The following is an 18,669-nucleotide window of genomic DNA, read 5'->3' as shown; positions in this document are numbered from 1 at the left end:
GTGACCAGACCGAAGAAGCATAAACTTATGAGCGATATTTTATAATCTCAATCACCTCTAAAGATAACAAAAATCAATGATGTCATAGTGAGAGATGATGCTGAAATAATCAATTCAAAGGCACCTTCTACCTTCGCTCTGGATGTATGTCTTTCTGCTACTGCCATCAACACTGTCACCGACTTATTTTCTCTGGCCCAAAAGCAGTTGTTATGCGAATTGAAGTGTTGCGTGAAAGTCTTTCAAACCACTGACAACAAGACAAAACAAATTCAATCATAAGACGCCTAAAAGTTAGTGTAAGTGACAATTTCAATTCTGTTCAAAACTCGTTTTGTATGGCGATGATGTGGAAAATCTATCAGTTGGTAAATCTTACAACAAAATATATGCTAACACCACTTCTGAAATCCATTTACATTTGTTGAAATTGAAAAGATCGATGCAGTTGATGTAAGTACTTCTTCAGAAATTTCCATACTGGCAAAAATTATTGGGATTGGGTCATCAATATGCGTATTTCTCAACACACGGTTTCGTACGAAAAACGTTAATTGCTTTTTGTATAATTACGATCATGTTATGAACAGAATGTGCTTGCGCAAAAATGGTTTAAAACGTGTGTGTTTTGAATTTGAAATCACTCGCTTCTTGCATTATACAACACGCCTTGTTAGTTAAGTTTTGAAGAAAATTTTGTTTTTGATCATGGCCCTACAAACAAATGGAGACGGAGATGAAGCTTTAAGGAACACCGTCAAAGAACTTATGGAGGTTGAAATGAAGAAAAAGGAGGAAGAACATGCCAAAGCCATTGGAAAGTTGGAAGATAGAATCGAACACAAACGCTCATGGGACCAGACAAACTTCAACAAAAAGGGACACGAGGAGCAATTTAGACATACAGCCGAAACCCTCGAAACGGTGGACGATGCTTTGGAAGCCAATGACAGCGAATCTGCAATGGAAATCCTCAAGAAAGTGCACTGGGAGTTTCGACAATCCGAAGAGTTTCCTGTCACTGGAAAAATTACCTTTTGAAAACACTCCCCAACCATTTTACGCCAAAAACAATGCTTCGAGTTTAAAAAACAAAGAGTTCGTAGAACAATCGATTGAGAAACTGCTACTTGACGGCTGTATAAAAGAAGTAAAAGAACCTTCTATCTGCGTAAATCCATTGACCGTAGCTGAAAAACATTCCAAATCGCGTCTTGTAATCGACCTGAGACACATCAATTCTCATATCGACCCCCCAAAGTTTAAATACGACGATTTAAAAACAGCGGTAGAAATTTTCGAAAAAGACAATTATTTGATAACTTTCGACTTGACAAGCGGCTATCACCACATTCCGATACGAACAGTTTCAAAAATTTCTCGGTTTCGCAAGGGAATTTGATAACATTGAAAGATATTTCGTTTTTTGCGTCCTTCCTTTTGGCTTAAATATTGCTTCTTGGGTTTTTACAAGATTAATACGCCAACCTGTCGAAAAATGGCGTCGCCAAGGAATGAACTGCGTAATGTATCTGGACGACGGGATATCAGGCGAAAAATCCTACCAAAACTTAATCAAAAATCTTTCTGTTATGCTCTGTGATATGTGGTCAGCAGGACTGACCGTTAATTTCAAAAAATCGAGTCTTAAGCCGCAGCAAAGAAAAAATTGGCTTGGTTTTATCATCGACACTAGAAGCATGATTTTCGAGGCTCCCGAAGAAAAAATTGAACGGTCCTATGTTCTTAGTTCTTCAGCCAGATATATTTCAAAAATCGCCGGTCAATTAATTGCTATCTGTCCTCCCGTTCATTTATTCACTAAGCAAATGTACAAGTTCGTTGAGTTTAAATTTACGTGAGATAAAATTTATGTTCTTTCTTACGACGTAGAGTACGAGTTAAAATTTTTGAGGGACAATTTATCGAAAATAAAAACCTTTCGCGTTAATACCTGACCAGAAGTCACAAAAATCGTTTACTCAGACGCAAGCAGTACGGGCTTCGGAGGCTATGCCGTCGAGGAACTAGGCAACGTCATCGCAAAGAGGAACAAGCTCAACATGCCGCGAACTTCTCGCAGTGAATTTAATTGGATTTGTCCACCAATATCCCAGGTTGGAAAGTTAATTAAGCATTTGAGAAACTGCCAAGGGAAAGGAATTTTGTTCATACCACTATGGCCATCCCCTTATTTCTGCCCATTAATTACTAACGATGGAAAAGAATTTCAACCTTTTGTCAAACAATTTCTTGTATTAGATCCTTATTTTATAAACAATTCTGATGTTAATTGTATTTTTGATGGGTTTGCAGCTTTTTATTCTCTAGGATTGTACATCACCTTTGACAACTTATAAATTCAACAGTTACTCGATTTTGGTCCTTCAATACACAAAGATGAGATATATTTCTAGATCATTATCTGACTTGAACATTCTTGCTTCAGTGAAAATTAATCGTTTCTTACAATTTAACCCCAACCTATTTTCTCGTTTCTTTTTATGCAAAAAATATAAATGACAACAAACATTATGGTATCAATGTTTTGCTGCAAATACGGGGCAAATACCAATCTTACTGCCGGGTGCAATGTCAATTTAAAGGATATCAATGCTTTGTTGCAATGCTTCATTAAGATATCAATGCTCTGTTGTAAATATCGAATGTTGCAGGTCCGTGGTATCACTGCTCTGTTGCATATACCACCACAAAAGGTATGAGAGTTAATTCTATTATTTAATTTTTTTTTTCATGAAGATGACGCCCACCCCGTTCTCGATCAAAGAATACAAAGAATAGAAGACCCTTCATTAAAGGAAAAGGCAGGTACCCTACCGGAACTCCTCAACGCAGTCTACATTAATTCTACCTTACGCAAGTACAAACCCGCTTGGCAAAAATGGAGGGAATGGGCTTCCCAATTTAGCAAAGTGTCCTATTGTCCTGCAGACCCCTTTTTCGTAGCGGTTTACCTCAACGGTTTGACAAGTTCGAATGCGACCGAAGGAGCGATAACGGCCGTGGTTATGGGAATCAGATGGGGCCATCGAAATTCCGGGTTCCATTCTCCTACCGATAATCCCTTAGTGAAATTAGCCTTCGAGGAAAGCAAACGGCTTATTGCGGCGAGAATTCCTGTCGTCAAACAGAACAGAAAAGAACCAATCACCTCTGATCTGCTCAAAGCCATCGTAGACGAATATCGCACAACAGAAAGCCTGATAGATATGAGATTCATATTAATGACTGTTCTGGGATTTTGTGGGTTTTTCAGAATAACATTAACTTTTGTGACGGTGGAGTAAAAATTTTCTTACCTTTTTCCAAATCTGACCAAGTAAGAGAAGGCAGCACAGTTTTTAATAGTGAAATACTTTCGCTTTATTGCCCACTCTACTGGTTGAAGAAATATCTGCATCATTCTAAATTACAAAAACCAGAAGATTTTCTCTTCTGCAGGATTTTTGAATGTAAAATAGGCCATTCAGCCAATGTCCATTTGAAAATTTCTTACACCACAGCAAGGGAGTCGTTCAAATTACATCTTTCTAACATCGTCGCAAATACAAAGCGCTACAGGTTACATTCGCTTCGTTCGGGAGGTGCAAGAGAGGCCGCAAATAACGGCGTTACAAACCGTATGATTTCCAAACAAATACTAGTAGAAACACTTACATCCAAGACTGTCATCGGAAGAGATTTAACGTATCCAAAAGCCTGGGAATATAATATTAGAAACTATTATTTCGCTATTTCTTTTTTCTTCTCGAGTTAATGCAAGCAAGATAAATCCAAACGTAAATTGATTTCGTATTCACATTTCTTTGTATCTTTCAAGTTTTGAGGAGAAATAGTTAAGAAGCGTGTTTCTCAACGATCGAAGAATGGAGAGAAACAAGTTTCTTAACGGTTTCGCACGAAAAACGTTAATTGCTTTTTTATAATTACGATCATGTTATGAACAGAATGCGCTTGCGCAAAAATGGTTTAAAACGTGTGTGTTTTAAATTTGAAATCACTCGCTTCTTGCATTATACAACACGCCTTTGTAATTTTTCTCCCCTTTCTTTCATGTACTACGACGCTTATCACGATCATTCGCTGGTGGTACCACATACAAGGACCAAATACAGCAAATCGAATTACAGCTACGCCGAAGATATTCACCGTTATTCCGCAGACAAAAGTGCGCTGGTGGAACGTCAGCTTGATGCCAAGTTTTCCTTCACATAACCGAACAGCCAAGATATTCCGCTGGAAAGACACAACGATACAACTATCATCAAGATAAGCATTCGAATTACACTCGCTAAATACGTCACATTACAAAATTCAGCATTCTCACGTAGACATCTGAAACGATTCAAGAACACTACAACAAAAACAGACTTTTAAATGTTTTTTAAATTTTTTTACGTTATATTTCACTTTTTAAGAGTGGGAGGACCTTTAACCTCCGAAGGTCGGCGTGACGGATGCACTTGGTCGGAGATAATGTTTCCTCAAAATAAACAGCCATGGGGGTTTTACGCTACATGCTTCGTCACATAAGTACAATTTAATTATTCTCAAGTTCTATGTAATTATACACATATTTTCCTTTTAATTTGAACATGTAACTTATTCAACAATACAAGTATATTCTTTAGAGAAAATTAAGTAAGTTGATTTCGTGTTCACATTTCTTTGTATCTTTCAAGTTTTGAGGAGAAATAGTTAAGAACCACTTCTTTTGCCTCGTGTGCAATGCCAAGCTTGCACTCCCTGGAGCTGACCCTCTGATGATGAAGTAAAGTGCAGAAAGAAATCGTGTCCAGGCCGAATGCTTCTCAGCTCGTGTCGCACCAGTTGTAATTTGAGTCTTGTAGTCAGTGACATTGGAAACAATAACATATCAACCTAGTCTTTAAGTACAGGTAAAGTGATACTGTTGAAAAGCATTGATGGTGGAAAATGAAATTCCGAAAATGTTGCGCATAAATTTTTCGCCGAATCAGCAAAAACGGCAGATTCTGTCATATAGGAGAAAAATACCTTTAAAGCTTAATATTTTCAGTTTCAGTTAAGCTGTTTTTCTAAAATTTTCAGAACTTATTCCATACATAAGTGGAACTATTTTTAAAAGAGATTGGTTTTCAGAAACTTGATTATGACGTTGTTAAATCAAAATTGTCACTTTGAAAATTTCTATATTTATATATTTTTCAGTTTGGACTTTGCATCGTCGAAAATCTTGAAATAATTTATAAAAATCATAAATTTTGCATGCATCGGGTAGTAGTAGATTTATGACAGAGCTGGCACATACAGAAAGTGAGTGACACTACAGAAAGTGAGTGACACTACAGAATAAGAGTAAGATTGCTGAAATAGACTGATATTTGTGACTCCCCAAGCGATTTGAAGTACACAAAAGTCCGATCGGTAAAAAGACCGTTCTTCTTTGGCCTCTACTCGACTGGTCTTTTTTCCGTTTGGGCCGATCGGATATTGAAGATGGCCGATGCGAGGCCGCTTATTAAAAGCGGCCACAGTGAAGCGGCCACATAGTAAGTTTTAAGCCGCTAACAGCGGCCCTTGGCGACCCTTAGCGGCCATTAGCGACCATTAGCGGCCACATTCTATCGGACCTTGTTGTCCCGACGGCCGCTCTCAGCCTTTCGTCGGTTGCCGGCAGTTTTTTAGCCTCGTTTTCGAAGATTATAAACAAGGAATGCGTTGACAAAGTAATGAAAAATCACAACAGAATGTGGATCTGGATTTTTTTCTTGGAATTCTAAACTAACCTGATTTATATGAATTACATAAAATATTTCATTACTTTAGGAATTTTTTACAACAAGCTTAGCTATAGAAAAGATTCCTAAACAGTAAACTTCTTGACATTTTCTGGACAAATTTTTTTTTAAAGCTAGCAGTAAAGTGTAGACCTGCTGACTGGCTCTGCTCTGAAGGGACTTTTTTTCTTACTACTTAAATATATAGATAGATAGATAGATAGATAGAGGCAGCCATAAAAAGTTCCTCACTTCTCATTTGTTTTGAATCTAGCTATGTAATCTCAAAAAAATAATTTTGAGTCACCTTTAAGTCACATCAAGGCAAGGAAAATCAGTAAGAAGGTCAATAGTTTTACACTATTCTCTACTCTAAATTAGTTTAAACATGCATTTTCTAACATCATTACAATTAATCTATATTTTTCAGATTTTACAAAGCAACTAATGAAATAAATAACTAACAGAATAATTTTTAACTGTGGATGGCAAGCCTGAGGAAGATTTAATATTTTAAGTATCAGACGAGATATGATGAGAAAATGTAAACGTGTAAAACAACAAAAAACTAATCGTTCACCGACTCCACTGGACTTTGTGTGTAAAATATCAATTGAGAAATCAATTTGAGGAAATAAATGGAATGAATACAAATATAGAAAAATGTGCTGGAAAGTTGCTTGATAAATTCATCATGGTGGCAGGGGCGTATCTAGGATGTTTAGGATACCCTGCAAAAAAGATTGAGTTATATATAGTGATTCAGCTATATATAGTGTCTAAGGAGGGCCCACCATGGTTGGGCCGGACGGGCCAGAAAATTTTTGAATTTCGACCCTCTAGATTGGCTAAAACAGCCACCTTTTTATGCCCAATGTACCATGAACCAAAGATAAAGAATTAAAATTCATTTCATTTAAACACAAAATGAAGCTGGTAAAACTAAAATCTGCCTCTGCTTCTGCCTCTAAAATATGGAATAAATGAAGGAAAAAGAAAGGTGTAAAAAAAAATAATAATAACTATCATGAATTTTTTAAAGAACTTTTTGAACTTTACACAAAAAAGTGAAAAATGATAGCAAAATAATACAATAGCACACAAAAGATTATAAATTATACAAAAATCTTTATCTGATCGTGATGATAGCAATAACAATAATAATAATATTTACCAAACTGTCTAAAAATTTTTAATATAATTTTGATTCTTATTGTGTCAAATTTATTTATCTTATTGCTGCCTGCCAAAAGGTGGCTTAAATAATTTCAAGCAGATTCTAAAATATAGATAGATAATAAAAGCCTTTTGTCATTTCAAATAAAAATTTAGAGAAAAAGAGCAAAACTATTTGATCAGACTGCGCTCAAGAAAAGAGTATTTCATTAGAAAATTGATTAATGTGATGCATTAAAGTATCCAAAACTAGAATTTGTACTGAAGCTGAAATCTCTATATTTGGTTCATCTTGAAATTGTAGTCTAGCCCCATTCTGGTGTCTCGTTTGGAACTGTTTGCCAAATCAAGCAGAGAATCCTGTACCAGGGGTAAAAAGCCCCCAATCCGAATTGAAAACAAACCATATGTCATCAGAAACTCATTTATTCATTACTCATTATGTACATAATGCAGCATGTTTTATGTTTGGTATCAAAATTCAGTTGTTGTGTTATAAATTTTATACTATATATATACATTATGCATCCAAATTCATTTGCATTGGCAATTACATGTCAAAATCAAATCAAGATGTACTTTCCAGAAATGATATTACATGACAAATATTGATATCCAGTTTACAGGGAAAATTTTGAATCCAAAAACTTCCAAGAAACTAAATGTTAGGTACACACTGACGCATCATCATTTTAATTGAATTATTCCATTCTGTTGTTTCCTTTAAGTTAAATATGGTTTCACTCATCTTTTATTAGCAGACTTTGTCAGTGTTTACAAAGATTTCGTACCAACCACGTGAAGGTGCAAAATAATCCATTGATCTAGGGGCTACTGGACAGTATGATGGCAACTAACCTGAAAGTATATAATGAAGAGGGAATTAGGATTTTTGCAAGCTACATCTACATATTTAACAAACACAAAACAACAAAATTTAAGTCAAACAACAACTGGACAACCAATGAAATTAATCTTATATAATAACCGGCTGACTGTGGATAACCGCCAACCGTAATGCTTCATGACTGAGCCAATCTACTAAACTTATTGGATGGGTTTTTTTGGTTCTGAGAATAATACTTACAATTCAGGAAAAGTTATGCACATGTGCAAGGCATCGAAGGGTATCCATCAAAGAATTGTTGCCCACAAGATGGAGAGAAATGGAACTGTACAGGCAATTTCCATTTGGAAGAGAACTAAAACAAAATAGAGAAATCATTTTTAACATTGTGGTGCAGTTTTTATGACCAGTATTTGAATGGCAGGTGCTGGCCCGCAAACTAAACATAGTCAAATACAATATGTTTGTGTACCTCAAAATAGTGTGCGAAAAACCCACACAGATCTTTTTCTCTCCCCAGAAAAAATTTTTAACCGGCCAAAACATATTAAAAACATTAGGGTGTCAAGGTCAGAATCACAAAATTTTCAATGTTATTTTTTTTCTCTTATTTCAAAATAAAACCACAATAGGTTGGTTGTCCCTTTGCCTCTTAAATTGCCACAAATTCATCTCCTGTCGTCAACCTTTTCTTAGCCAGAGTGATTGGCCAAACAAACAGTAAGTACGTACCCTGATTGATCAAATATCTTATAAATATTTCATGATTGGCCACTCACTCACTACACACAACAAGTGGTTTTGTTGATTACCAAAAATTATGACGAGTCATAGGCAGATAAGTAGAGAAAGAGGGGGAAGGGAAGCAGTTTTTCCTGCACTTATCAGATTATAATTGATAACATGCAGGCATGAAAAATAATAGAAAAAAATACCACATACCTTACAGATTTGACTTTCCTTGTTGCAATGGATTTCAGAAGATAACCATAAGAAGAAAAACAAACATTGAGATGACCTTGATGGCAGCCCTCAGATGACGAATTTGGAGAAGATCGAAAATGTGCAGGCTTCAAATTATTCAGAATTTGCGACAAAATAGATAAAATCAGGACTGTCTGTTCTGTTTTTTCTTCTCCAAGCATCTAAAGCCATTTGACGAGTCTTGACTTTTAACGTTTTGACACTAACAGCCATCAAATCCCGGGCAAACCCTGCATTTTGACCTCATCCAGGTCTTTCTGCAAAATTTTGCAGGGTGCAGGCCTGCAAAACGCTTTTGTACACAAAATCTAAAATACAGACTCGAATTCACGCTTCCTGTAACGCGACTTGATAAACAGTTTTCTTATATTTACCGCGGACTTTAAGTCAGTAAAATAAATCTAATGACACTAACGAATGATCCGGAAAAACAACTCCGGGTAGGCTAAAAACAAGCTGCGACAAAAAAGACTCCGGAGCATACCCTGCGAGTGCATGTTTTGCAGGGGTGTCGCACCGCCCCTGGGTGGTGCCACCAAATCCTCCGTTCCATGTTTGCAGAATTGACGAATTTCTTTACGCAAATATTCGGCCCGCTGTTTCGTGAATCCTTTCGGTGGGACGATCTTCGGTAATGCAGCAGTCACTTTTGGTGGATTTCGCTGAATGAAAATGGAGAACTCGACTGGTTCATTATCTAGTGATTTATAACACTTAACAATTCCAGGCTGATCCTTCGACATCCTGAAATGGTGATATTTAAGAAAATCTTTGATGGTCTGGAACCGTAACTCCTTTTCAAAGTAATGTGAACAGTCATACGTTTGAACAGTGATATCCTTCGGGCTTTACAGATCTGTGGTGATATCTTTGTTGTGGTTACCAACAAGTACAGCGAAATTACATTTTGATTAGTCGCAAACATCAGAGATGATACTCGAGTTGATCGTAGTTTCTTTTTGAAGCTGCCGAAGCACGTTAAGGAAGATACAAAAAATATACATTTTAGGCTGCGCTTGAAAATATATATTGGTTTGTCATCACCTGACCCTAGATTGACCGGTCGGTCGAAAAGAAATATTTTGTTTTGATGATTTTTCAAAATTTCTATTTAATTTTCAGAGTAAAAAAATTTTCTGGGTTGGTAAGTTTTGAGAAGGGTTGGTCATAGGTGACGACAACCACCATTTTTTAAAGTTCAGTTTTATTCGACAACTATTTTTGTAATTTTTAATGAATTGTGTTTTAAAAATTTTGTCTAAAATTATGCTGAACAAGACTTAAGTCTGAATTAAAAGCTGTGACAGGTAATAAACCAACTTAAAAAGTGGAATTAATTTTTAAGTCTGTTTTTACCTTGATTGAAACAACAAACTTACCCAACAAAATTCTTTTATTACCTGTCACAGCTGAATTTCGTGTGGCCGGCTATCATGAAACTGTACTCAATCTTTTCATGGAAACCATTCAAAATCCTCCACATCAAATACCAAATAAAAGCATTGTTCTTATTCTGTCCTGAAAGTGAAAATAATATATTTACTTAAACTGGATTAATTTTTGCAATTTTTGTTTATCCAAGTGTAAATCTCAGTTCAGGGGCGGGTTGATATTTTTCCAAATTGTTTACATGCATTTTTGGGGGCGGACTGAAATTTCATTTCAGTTATTTTCATGGAACCGAGTATTGGACCGATCCAAAATCTCACCCAGCGACACAATGGATTTGCCATTAACCCAGTGAAAAAAAAAAAAAAGTTAACTTGCAAAATTTGATTTGTGCGAAATTCCTTGATTAGTACACACAAAAATAGAGTCAGTCAACATTTTTCATAAGCATATCCAGGCTCAAATCTGAGAAAAACTTTAGCATATATCAAGCCTGTAGTTTACAATAAAAAAAATTAAGACAACAGTTTTTTTGAATGGGAAAGTTTTCTTTAAAAAGATAGCATTTAAATTTTGGCTAGGTCACCTGGTTGTCAGCAAATTCTAACATTTTTGTAGTCCAGCATTACCTGAGCAGTTATCAGCATGTAGATATGAGTCCGTCTCACCCATTCCATAATACTCGAAAAAGTGATGTAAATAACTGATGGTTGCATTTGCCCCCTTCCCAGTTGTATTGATTTCATCAATCAAATAGTTGTACTGAAGATTTATGCCGTCATTACAAATCCCAAAAATCCCACACTTTCTGGGGGTTTTGAAAAAAATCGGCCCAGGTTGGAGTGGGTTATATGGATAGTGGGTTTGCTGGGCATAATCCCAACTATGAGCCAATCCCTTATAAGTGCAAGGAGCGTGTTTTTCGAATGGCTCGTTGAAGTTGACAGCTTGGGATTTTGCTTCTTCGACCTTTTAAGAAAAATTGGGATAATGTGTGATTAGGCTTTTTTTTCTTCAATTTTTCCGAAAAATCGTTTACAAACCAAAAAAGTCCCAAAAATACCTTAAGGTACCTTATTGGTATTATATTTCGCGTGTATTAAATTTCGCGGGTACTTAATTTCGCGATTTTTTAGGCGAAATTTAATACCGTTTAAAATTTTCAAAAATACAAAATCGCGAAATTAAATGCACGCGAAAAAATTTCGAAATAGGTCAAAAATCGAAAATACTTATATGTTACACTTAGTTACTATTTTTGTCACTAGTTTTGTTACTATTTTTGGTATGTTTACACCCAATACGTTGTGTTTTAAGCGAAATCAGTCATTTTCTTGCTTCATTCCCATTTTTTGAAAATGCCCAATTCAGTGAATCGCGAAATTTAATACACGCGAAAAACGTTTCCTCGAAAAAATTTCGCGAATAGCGCAATTTAATACACGCGAAATATAATACCAATAAGGTAGCTAATTTTCACAAGCTAATTTTCACAATGAGAGGGCTTGATTTAATTGAAAGGACGGGTAAATCACTCGAAAAGAAACATGTTCCACTTTTACAAAAAATCGACCCCGTAGTGATTTATCCCTCCATTACCTGTGCCCTGTAATATCGGGTTTCCTCAGTCGCTTACACAATATGAAGGGTTTGTTCATCCTGTGCCTCGTCGTGTTCATTCTCATCTTCACTGTCTAGGTGCGCGCGAAGAAGGCTTTCGTTTCCTTGTTGACAAACCCAACATAGATCACCAAGTGGCTTTGTTATCAAAACGTTCGGTAATTGAGACTTCCATAATTTAGCAAAGGTACTCAGTCCCATAATCAAAATTATTCTCGATACAGAGGTCGCGATATTGGCTATGAACGATCTCTTTGGTCTCAAGAGATGGAATGAGGAGTAATTTCGCATCGTTGTCACGGTAATTAGGGACCCGTCCGGGGAGTGGTTTAGCGTAAGCAAGGGCATAATTTTCTATGAAGTTACGTGCCCGCTCGACATGTTCTAAGTCAATAACGTGGTGCGGTAACCGCTTCGAGTTTCCATGAACGCGAGGGACAGGACCATACTCATTAAAATGCTTACAAACGGCAGAATAGAGCGTCTTGGAAATTGCAAAGCAAAACAAAAATTTTGTTCGGCATACACAAATACCACGGATGGAAAATTCAATATTCTCACCACTTTTGGGTTTTTGAGTGAGAAGAAACCCCATTAGCAGCATATCACGCTCTGTATCCTCCAACTCCAATAGATAGAGATAGATAGATAGATATGCCCTCCGATGCATCGGAATGGGTCCTACCCACGGTGGAGTAGGAATCACAGCGCAAGCAGACATTGCAACCCTGCAGATGCGAGCTGCCAAGCCATGGTGTATACCATGACACTCGAACTACACGGGAGAACGGATGTACTCGCAGGTGTAGAACCTCCTGAGTGTCAAGGCACACCACAATGTCTGAAATATCTACCCATACTCTTGTATCAGAGTTATGGTACCCAATTCCCCTCACATGGCATGGGTTGACCCGGGCGAAGGAGCATTCACTTGCCAAGTAAACCGTAGTGCCACGGTGGGTATCGAACTCGAGCCTCCTGGACAGAAGTCAAGCACGATAACCACTACACCAACTCCAATACGTCGTTTCTTATGTCAACAACTTCTTCTTTTGTAAATTTTGTATAACAGTTCTTTCTACACAGACACCCATCTTGAAAAAATTTCTCAATTCGTTCCTCTTCTGATATGTCAATTTGACGTTTTCCAGCCATGATTACAGCGCGATAAAAAAATCAAGAACTTGTCTTTGCAAACGGGGAACGCCCTTTTATAGACCGAGGGGAAGAAGATACGTGACAAAAGAGACAATTTCAGTTATAAATTAATTTATTCATGATGAAATTATAATAAATGTTGACGTACAACGAAGTATTAAATCACAGTTTACAAATTGTCCAATGTCACAATCTTCACTTACAGTAATGTAGATTAATCGAACATTCGAATTTACTAACGTTATTCATAAGTTCGAAAAATGATTGCCAGTTAGATATAAAAGGAGGCAAAGGGAAATTTATCTTTATTCCATTTGCTCTGCAATTTGAAACTTAATTTGTTTAATTTGTGTATTGGAATTTTGTTAATTTCGTTGTTATCATGGCTTCAAAGACAAAGACCTTGAAACATGTACTTTTTTACTGCCCATCCGATGATACGACCGTTATGGTACCAATCAAGTCAGTCGAATGGAAAGATGAGGGGAAGATTGGTTTCAAGAAACGTTTGCTTCGCTTGGTGATCGTTTTGTCTTGGATTCGAAGCATTTCCCTGTTATAGAGCAATTTGTTTGTGAGCTTTACGGCATGAAAGACTTGCAAATACACTGACGAAGCTCGATACTTGAAGTTTTGCAACAAAAAGAAAACACCCGAACCCCAGAAATTGCCACCCACACGTGACGTCCTTCATTGTCATTTGAAGCGGGTTAATTACGTAACTGCAATCATCCGAAGATCATTGGAGACCTTTCCTGTGATCCCCCAGCCTGATAAAGTGTATGGATGGGTTTTGGAAGATGGTGTTTTAGAAATCCAATGGATGTTAAGAAATCCCGTTCCAAAAGAGCTGGTTGATCTGATTTCATGCACTTGCAAAAATAATATGTGTGAGACGAATGTTTTTATTTTCAGCTCGCACAACCTCAAATGCACTGACCTTTGTGGCTGTAAAAATGGATGCAAGAACAAATGTGATGAAGACGGTATGGACAATGACGGTTTCAGCGAGAATGATAGTGAAGATGATAACGATTATGAAATAGATTTTGTGATTGAAATGGAAAACATGATTTACAGTGAAACCGATGCTAGTACGAGTGAAGATGACTCCTCCGAGTCTGAGAACGAACAATAGTATATTTGATATCTTTGTAGTCTATTTCCGATATTTAGATGCATGGTCACTTAAAACGTTGGTATTTTTTGTTCACCAACTTTATGGTTTTTTTTTTCTTTAGAGACGACGTTTTTTTCAATCCCATTGATTCTATTCTCTAAGTCGATTCTTGTCCTTAAAATACACACTTTTATTGCTGCTATTTATGATAATTTTTGATTTAAGATAAAAGAGGTCAAAGAAAGATCATGATTCTCATATGTAATGTAATCAAATGATCATTAATTTATTTGTTCAAAAACTTCTATATTTTGAGGATATTCGGGTCTGCAAAATACACATCTAAAGTTCCTTAGTCATTCCAAAACATCAACCAATTGATTTTTATGTTAACTATTTACTGTTATTCAAAATTTGAGATCCATAGCGACGATCTATTCTGAGATATTGGTGGGGTCATTTTTGCCCCCCCCCTGGGAATTATCTTTTTGTCAACATTTTGTCCTGCAAGGCGCCTCAAGTAATTTCACAAAGGCAAGTAAACACTTTTGTAACGTCTTAGACCTTATAAACAATCCCTGAAAGTTTCAAATTGTCCGGACCGCCTGTTATTTAATTTTTTTGGCGCTCTGCTCCCTGGCTATAGATAGATAAATCAATATAAAAGGGGTTGCGCGCGCTCCAGAACGCCTACATTCCTCCACTCTGATTGCATTGCAAAGAGTTCATTAGTTAATGTACAGGTTACAGGAATTAAATATCTTGTTTGGGGGTTTGTACTTTTACGGTGACAGAATTGGTCCTGTTTTAGTACGGTATTACAGGATTTGACGGAAAGAAAAAGAGACTGGAAATTTTTTTAAAATCAAATGGTAACGGTAATTAGCCTTATATATTCTGGTATTTTGACCCCTACAAACCAGTGTGACGGTGTTATCATTTTTTTCAACTTTTCGGATAATTTAATGGTTCAACCAAAAAAAATTCCTTCGGACCAAATGTCGGGTTACATACTCTTTCTGATGATGATCTTAAAAACCTACAGCATCATCTGAAAATTTTTGTCTCGATTTCGACAGGAAAGAAAGAAACGCAGTAAAAGTTGTGAATTTTTTGAATTTGACATAATTTTCCAACCGAGCCTTAATCACAAACAACGATCTACAATATATAATATATAACATATAATGATAGAAAAATATCTACAATATGCTAAAACAGTATAGCATAGTATATACAGAGTATAAACAGTATATATAGAGTATAAGTTATTTTTTAACGTTATGTTGTTTACTGAAGTACTTAGAAAAATGATTAATAACGAATAATGAAGAACAAAGTTAAAACGAGTCCATAAAATCTGTTTTTAAAACAATTATAAAAGCATGAAATATTTGGAAAGTATAAGTCCAACAATGTGATGAAAAATGATTTTATATATGAAGACCCTTGAAGTACGAACGATTAGTACAAATTGATGTAGATAAACCACTAAAATAAAATGCTATCATAAAAAGTAACATATCTATTTCTTCAGCAACGCAACAAAGTAAAAATACGGTTTTTTTTCTTTTGAAGTCTTAAAATATTTCATAACTGGCTAGAAATAGATATTATCACTTATTATGATAACATTGGTGCCTACGGCGCTGACACCCCGAGCACGGACCACATGACCTGGACCGTGACCTTGATCGGGATGTTGAGCGTGGACGAGAACGATTTCGCGACTTTGACCTGATCCACTCACGCCCAACTCTACCACCACCTCTCCCAGCTCCACCACGCCCATCACCACGACTGCCACGCTCACGCCCACGCCCACGATCGTTGTTGTAAAACCGTCTTTCGGGTTTTGGACGTGGGGGCAACATCCCATCAGCGTTGACCCAATAGCCAAGGCCGGCATCGCTGGTGTCGGCGTTGGCAACGGATTGTGCCCGGTGGACGAAAAGTTGTCTAAAGAAAGCTGAAAAGACAAATTTAAAGGGGAAATGTATGAAACAATGAAAGAAACATAAGTAATATGTCTTGAAAACAACCAAAATAAACAAATCTTTTGTGACCTGTATGATCAGATAAAGGGTTAAAGATAAAAATTAAGTGCAGTCATAAATTTGATAACAGGAATGATAAAATTGGTTTTGGGTGATTTATCAAAAACATTTTCAAATCACACTTACATAATCGTATTTTCAAATTTAAAGGTAAGAGATTTACTTACTGTCAAATATTTTGTCGGTGTCATCAGCGTTCGTGCAAGAAGTGCCTTGACACTCCTTGCATTTCAAACCTGCTTTACATCTATTTGATTCACATCTACCTTTACAGCCACAACGAATGACTTTTAAAAGATCTGGTGAGCCAGCTTCCTCATCCGTCATGACTGGTTCATACGATTCACCGAGTAGCTGAAATCCCAAGTCCAGTGGCATTTGGTCTGAATCTTTTAGCTCACACCATACCTTTATTTGATGGTATACACGTAATCCATGGTAATACGCTGCTCTAGGTGATGGTGGTAGCATTGAAGGGTCGATAACGGATCGATTTGACGAAACCATTTGCTCATATTTCTTCTTTCGAATGGTTGGTAAGGTGTCGTTCACTGAATGCAAAAGCTCGAATAAACAGATTGTTGCATTGCCAATAATTTCTGGCGAGTTTTCTTTGTAAAACTCGCTGATTATTGATTGGATTGCAGGCGAATCGTTTACTTTGTTGAAAATTGAAGTTTTTCCAAAGTTGTGGATAGCAGAAGTGGTGTCGCATCCCGTGAATGCATGTGCGAATAAGAGGAACTCTGCGTTGCTTCTGTTGCTTTGTAGCATATTTGATACGTTGTAGCACTCTCTGGATCGTTTTTTCTTCTTAGTCACATCTACCATAAAGATTTCTTTCAATGATGGATCCTTGGCGATGTGATGAAGCAAGAGACAAAGGATGTCAGTATCATCAGAATATACAGCAATAGACGAAGATTTGACAGCAGTTAAAGCCTCTTTCACAATCGTTGTATCAGCATCACTTGGGCACTCGACGACTGTGAAGTTGCGCTTTCCACTTAGAAAACTTGCAAGACATGTAACAAATCGTTTTTTGTTACGGTAGTTACCAAGAAACGTGTTTCGATTGGCTGGACAAGGATTTACGATTTTGATTTCAACCTCTTGGGAAACAGCACCTGCTCGTTTTTAGTGTGTTGAATCCTTCGTTGATAGCTCATATCCATCGAAAACGATTTTGTCAATGCTGTGCTGTAAGAGAAATTTCGCATACCTTTGAAAAATAACTTGCAATGTCTCTTCTTTTTTCCAATCGCAGCACCATAACAGACCACCACCATCAATAATGCGCGTTGTTGTTGTTGTGGGAATGTCGACTGCAGCATTTTCATCTCTTAGATATGGCTTCAGCACTGACTTTAGTGATTTTCTCACAACGCCATCTTTGAATAAGTAAGTAATATAAGTAAGTAATAGTTTATTTCAAGGCTAATAAAAGTCAACGCTACTTTACAATTAAAAAAGACTAATGTTTTGTTGGCAGCTCATCGTCGCTGCTACTGAGGCTAGATATTGACAGCTTTTGGTTGGCAAAGTTTTTGTTTGTTTTTATCAAGTGAAGGTTATCTGTTCTGGGACTTCCTCTCACACGCCAAATGAAATCACCATCACATTCGGAGTTCCATTTTTTAGCTTTTTCGCACATCTCTTTGATTTTTCTTCTTTCATTGATGGCGAAATCATCAGTGATGCTTAGATGATATCCAAACTTTTTTAAGGCTTTAAGGTTGCTCGTGATTCTTTCTTTTTCTTCTTCACTTTGCAAGGTCACCTTTATCGGACGATTTTTCTTCGATTTTTCATGTTCGAACCCAATACGATGCTGATGCGTTGGTTTGATGTCGCGGATGCTGATATCTTTGAGCAGATCCTCAATTTCCTTTTTGTCCTCTTCTTGATTTTCTTCTTTCGTGTTTTCAGCTTGTTCATAGAGTCCATGAATTATGATGTTTTTTCTTCTTGATTCGACGTCTCCTCCTTTCCACCAGGACAATCAAATGTAAGAAAAGAGTCAATGGGTCAACTGTGACTTTTTCCTTATCGATACTCACATTGTGCCCGGTTGCTGCAAAGAGGTTGAGCATGGCGTTTGTTGACGTGATATGCAGATTCCAATCGTTGGTTCTTTCAGCTCTAATGAAATCCTGAACAACACTGACGTAGCGAATATAACTGGACCATAAAGCGGACGTCCTCGAATCCGTGGATACCTCTTTGTATTTTTCTTCTACCCAATCACTCAGCTTTATACAGATGTCTTCACTTGCGTACTGGGAGGGGTCAGCAGAACCGTAATAGTTCTCCAGCTCTTCCTTTTGCCCGGTAGTTAGTTTGTGCCAGAATTCTTCCATTAAGATTGATTGAACAGCAGTTGCACATAGAAGTTGACCACGAACCGATCGAGAATATGCGTTGCCAGTAAACATGTGACCGATAGTCACGGGTGCATAAACGGTTTCAAGGGCTTTATTCAATCCAGACCCTTGCATGAGGTTTCCTATTGAGCCCAGGAAGCTCATCGATTGGCGA

The 18,669-nt window shown here is 37.0% G+C and overlaps 1 pseudogene; it reads right to left on the bottom strand.

Moving 5' to 3' along the window:
- Positions 1-15,221: 15,221 nt before the first annotated feature.
- Positions 15,222-17,785, bottom strand: LOC136814027 (uncharacterized; annotated as a pseudogene).
- Positions 17,786-18,669: the final 884 nt, after the last annotated feature.

This window comes from Clytia hemisphaerica, unplaced genomic scaffold, assembly GCF_902728285.1.
Source record: "Clytia hemisphaerica strain Z4C2 unplaced genomic scaffold, Clytia hemisphaerica genome assembly, whole genome shotgun sequence".
NCBI classification, from domain to species: domain Eukaryota; kingdom Metazoa; phylum Cnidaria; class Hydrozoa; order Leptothecata; family Clytiidae; genus Clytia; species Clytia hemisphaerica.
This window is presented reverse-complemented; position numbering and strand designations above follow the sequence as displayed.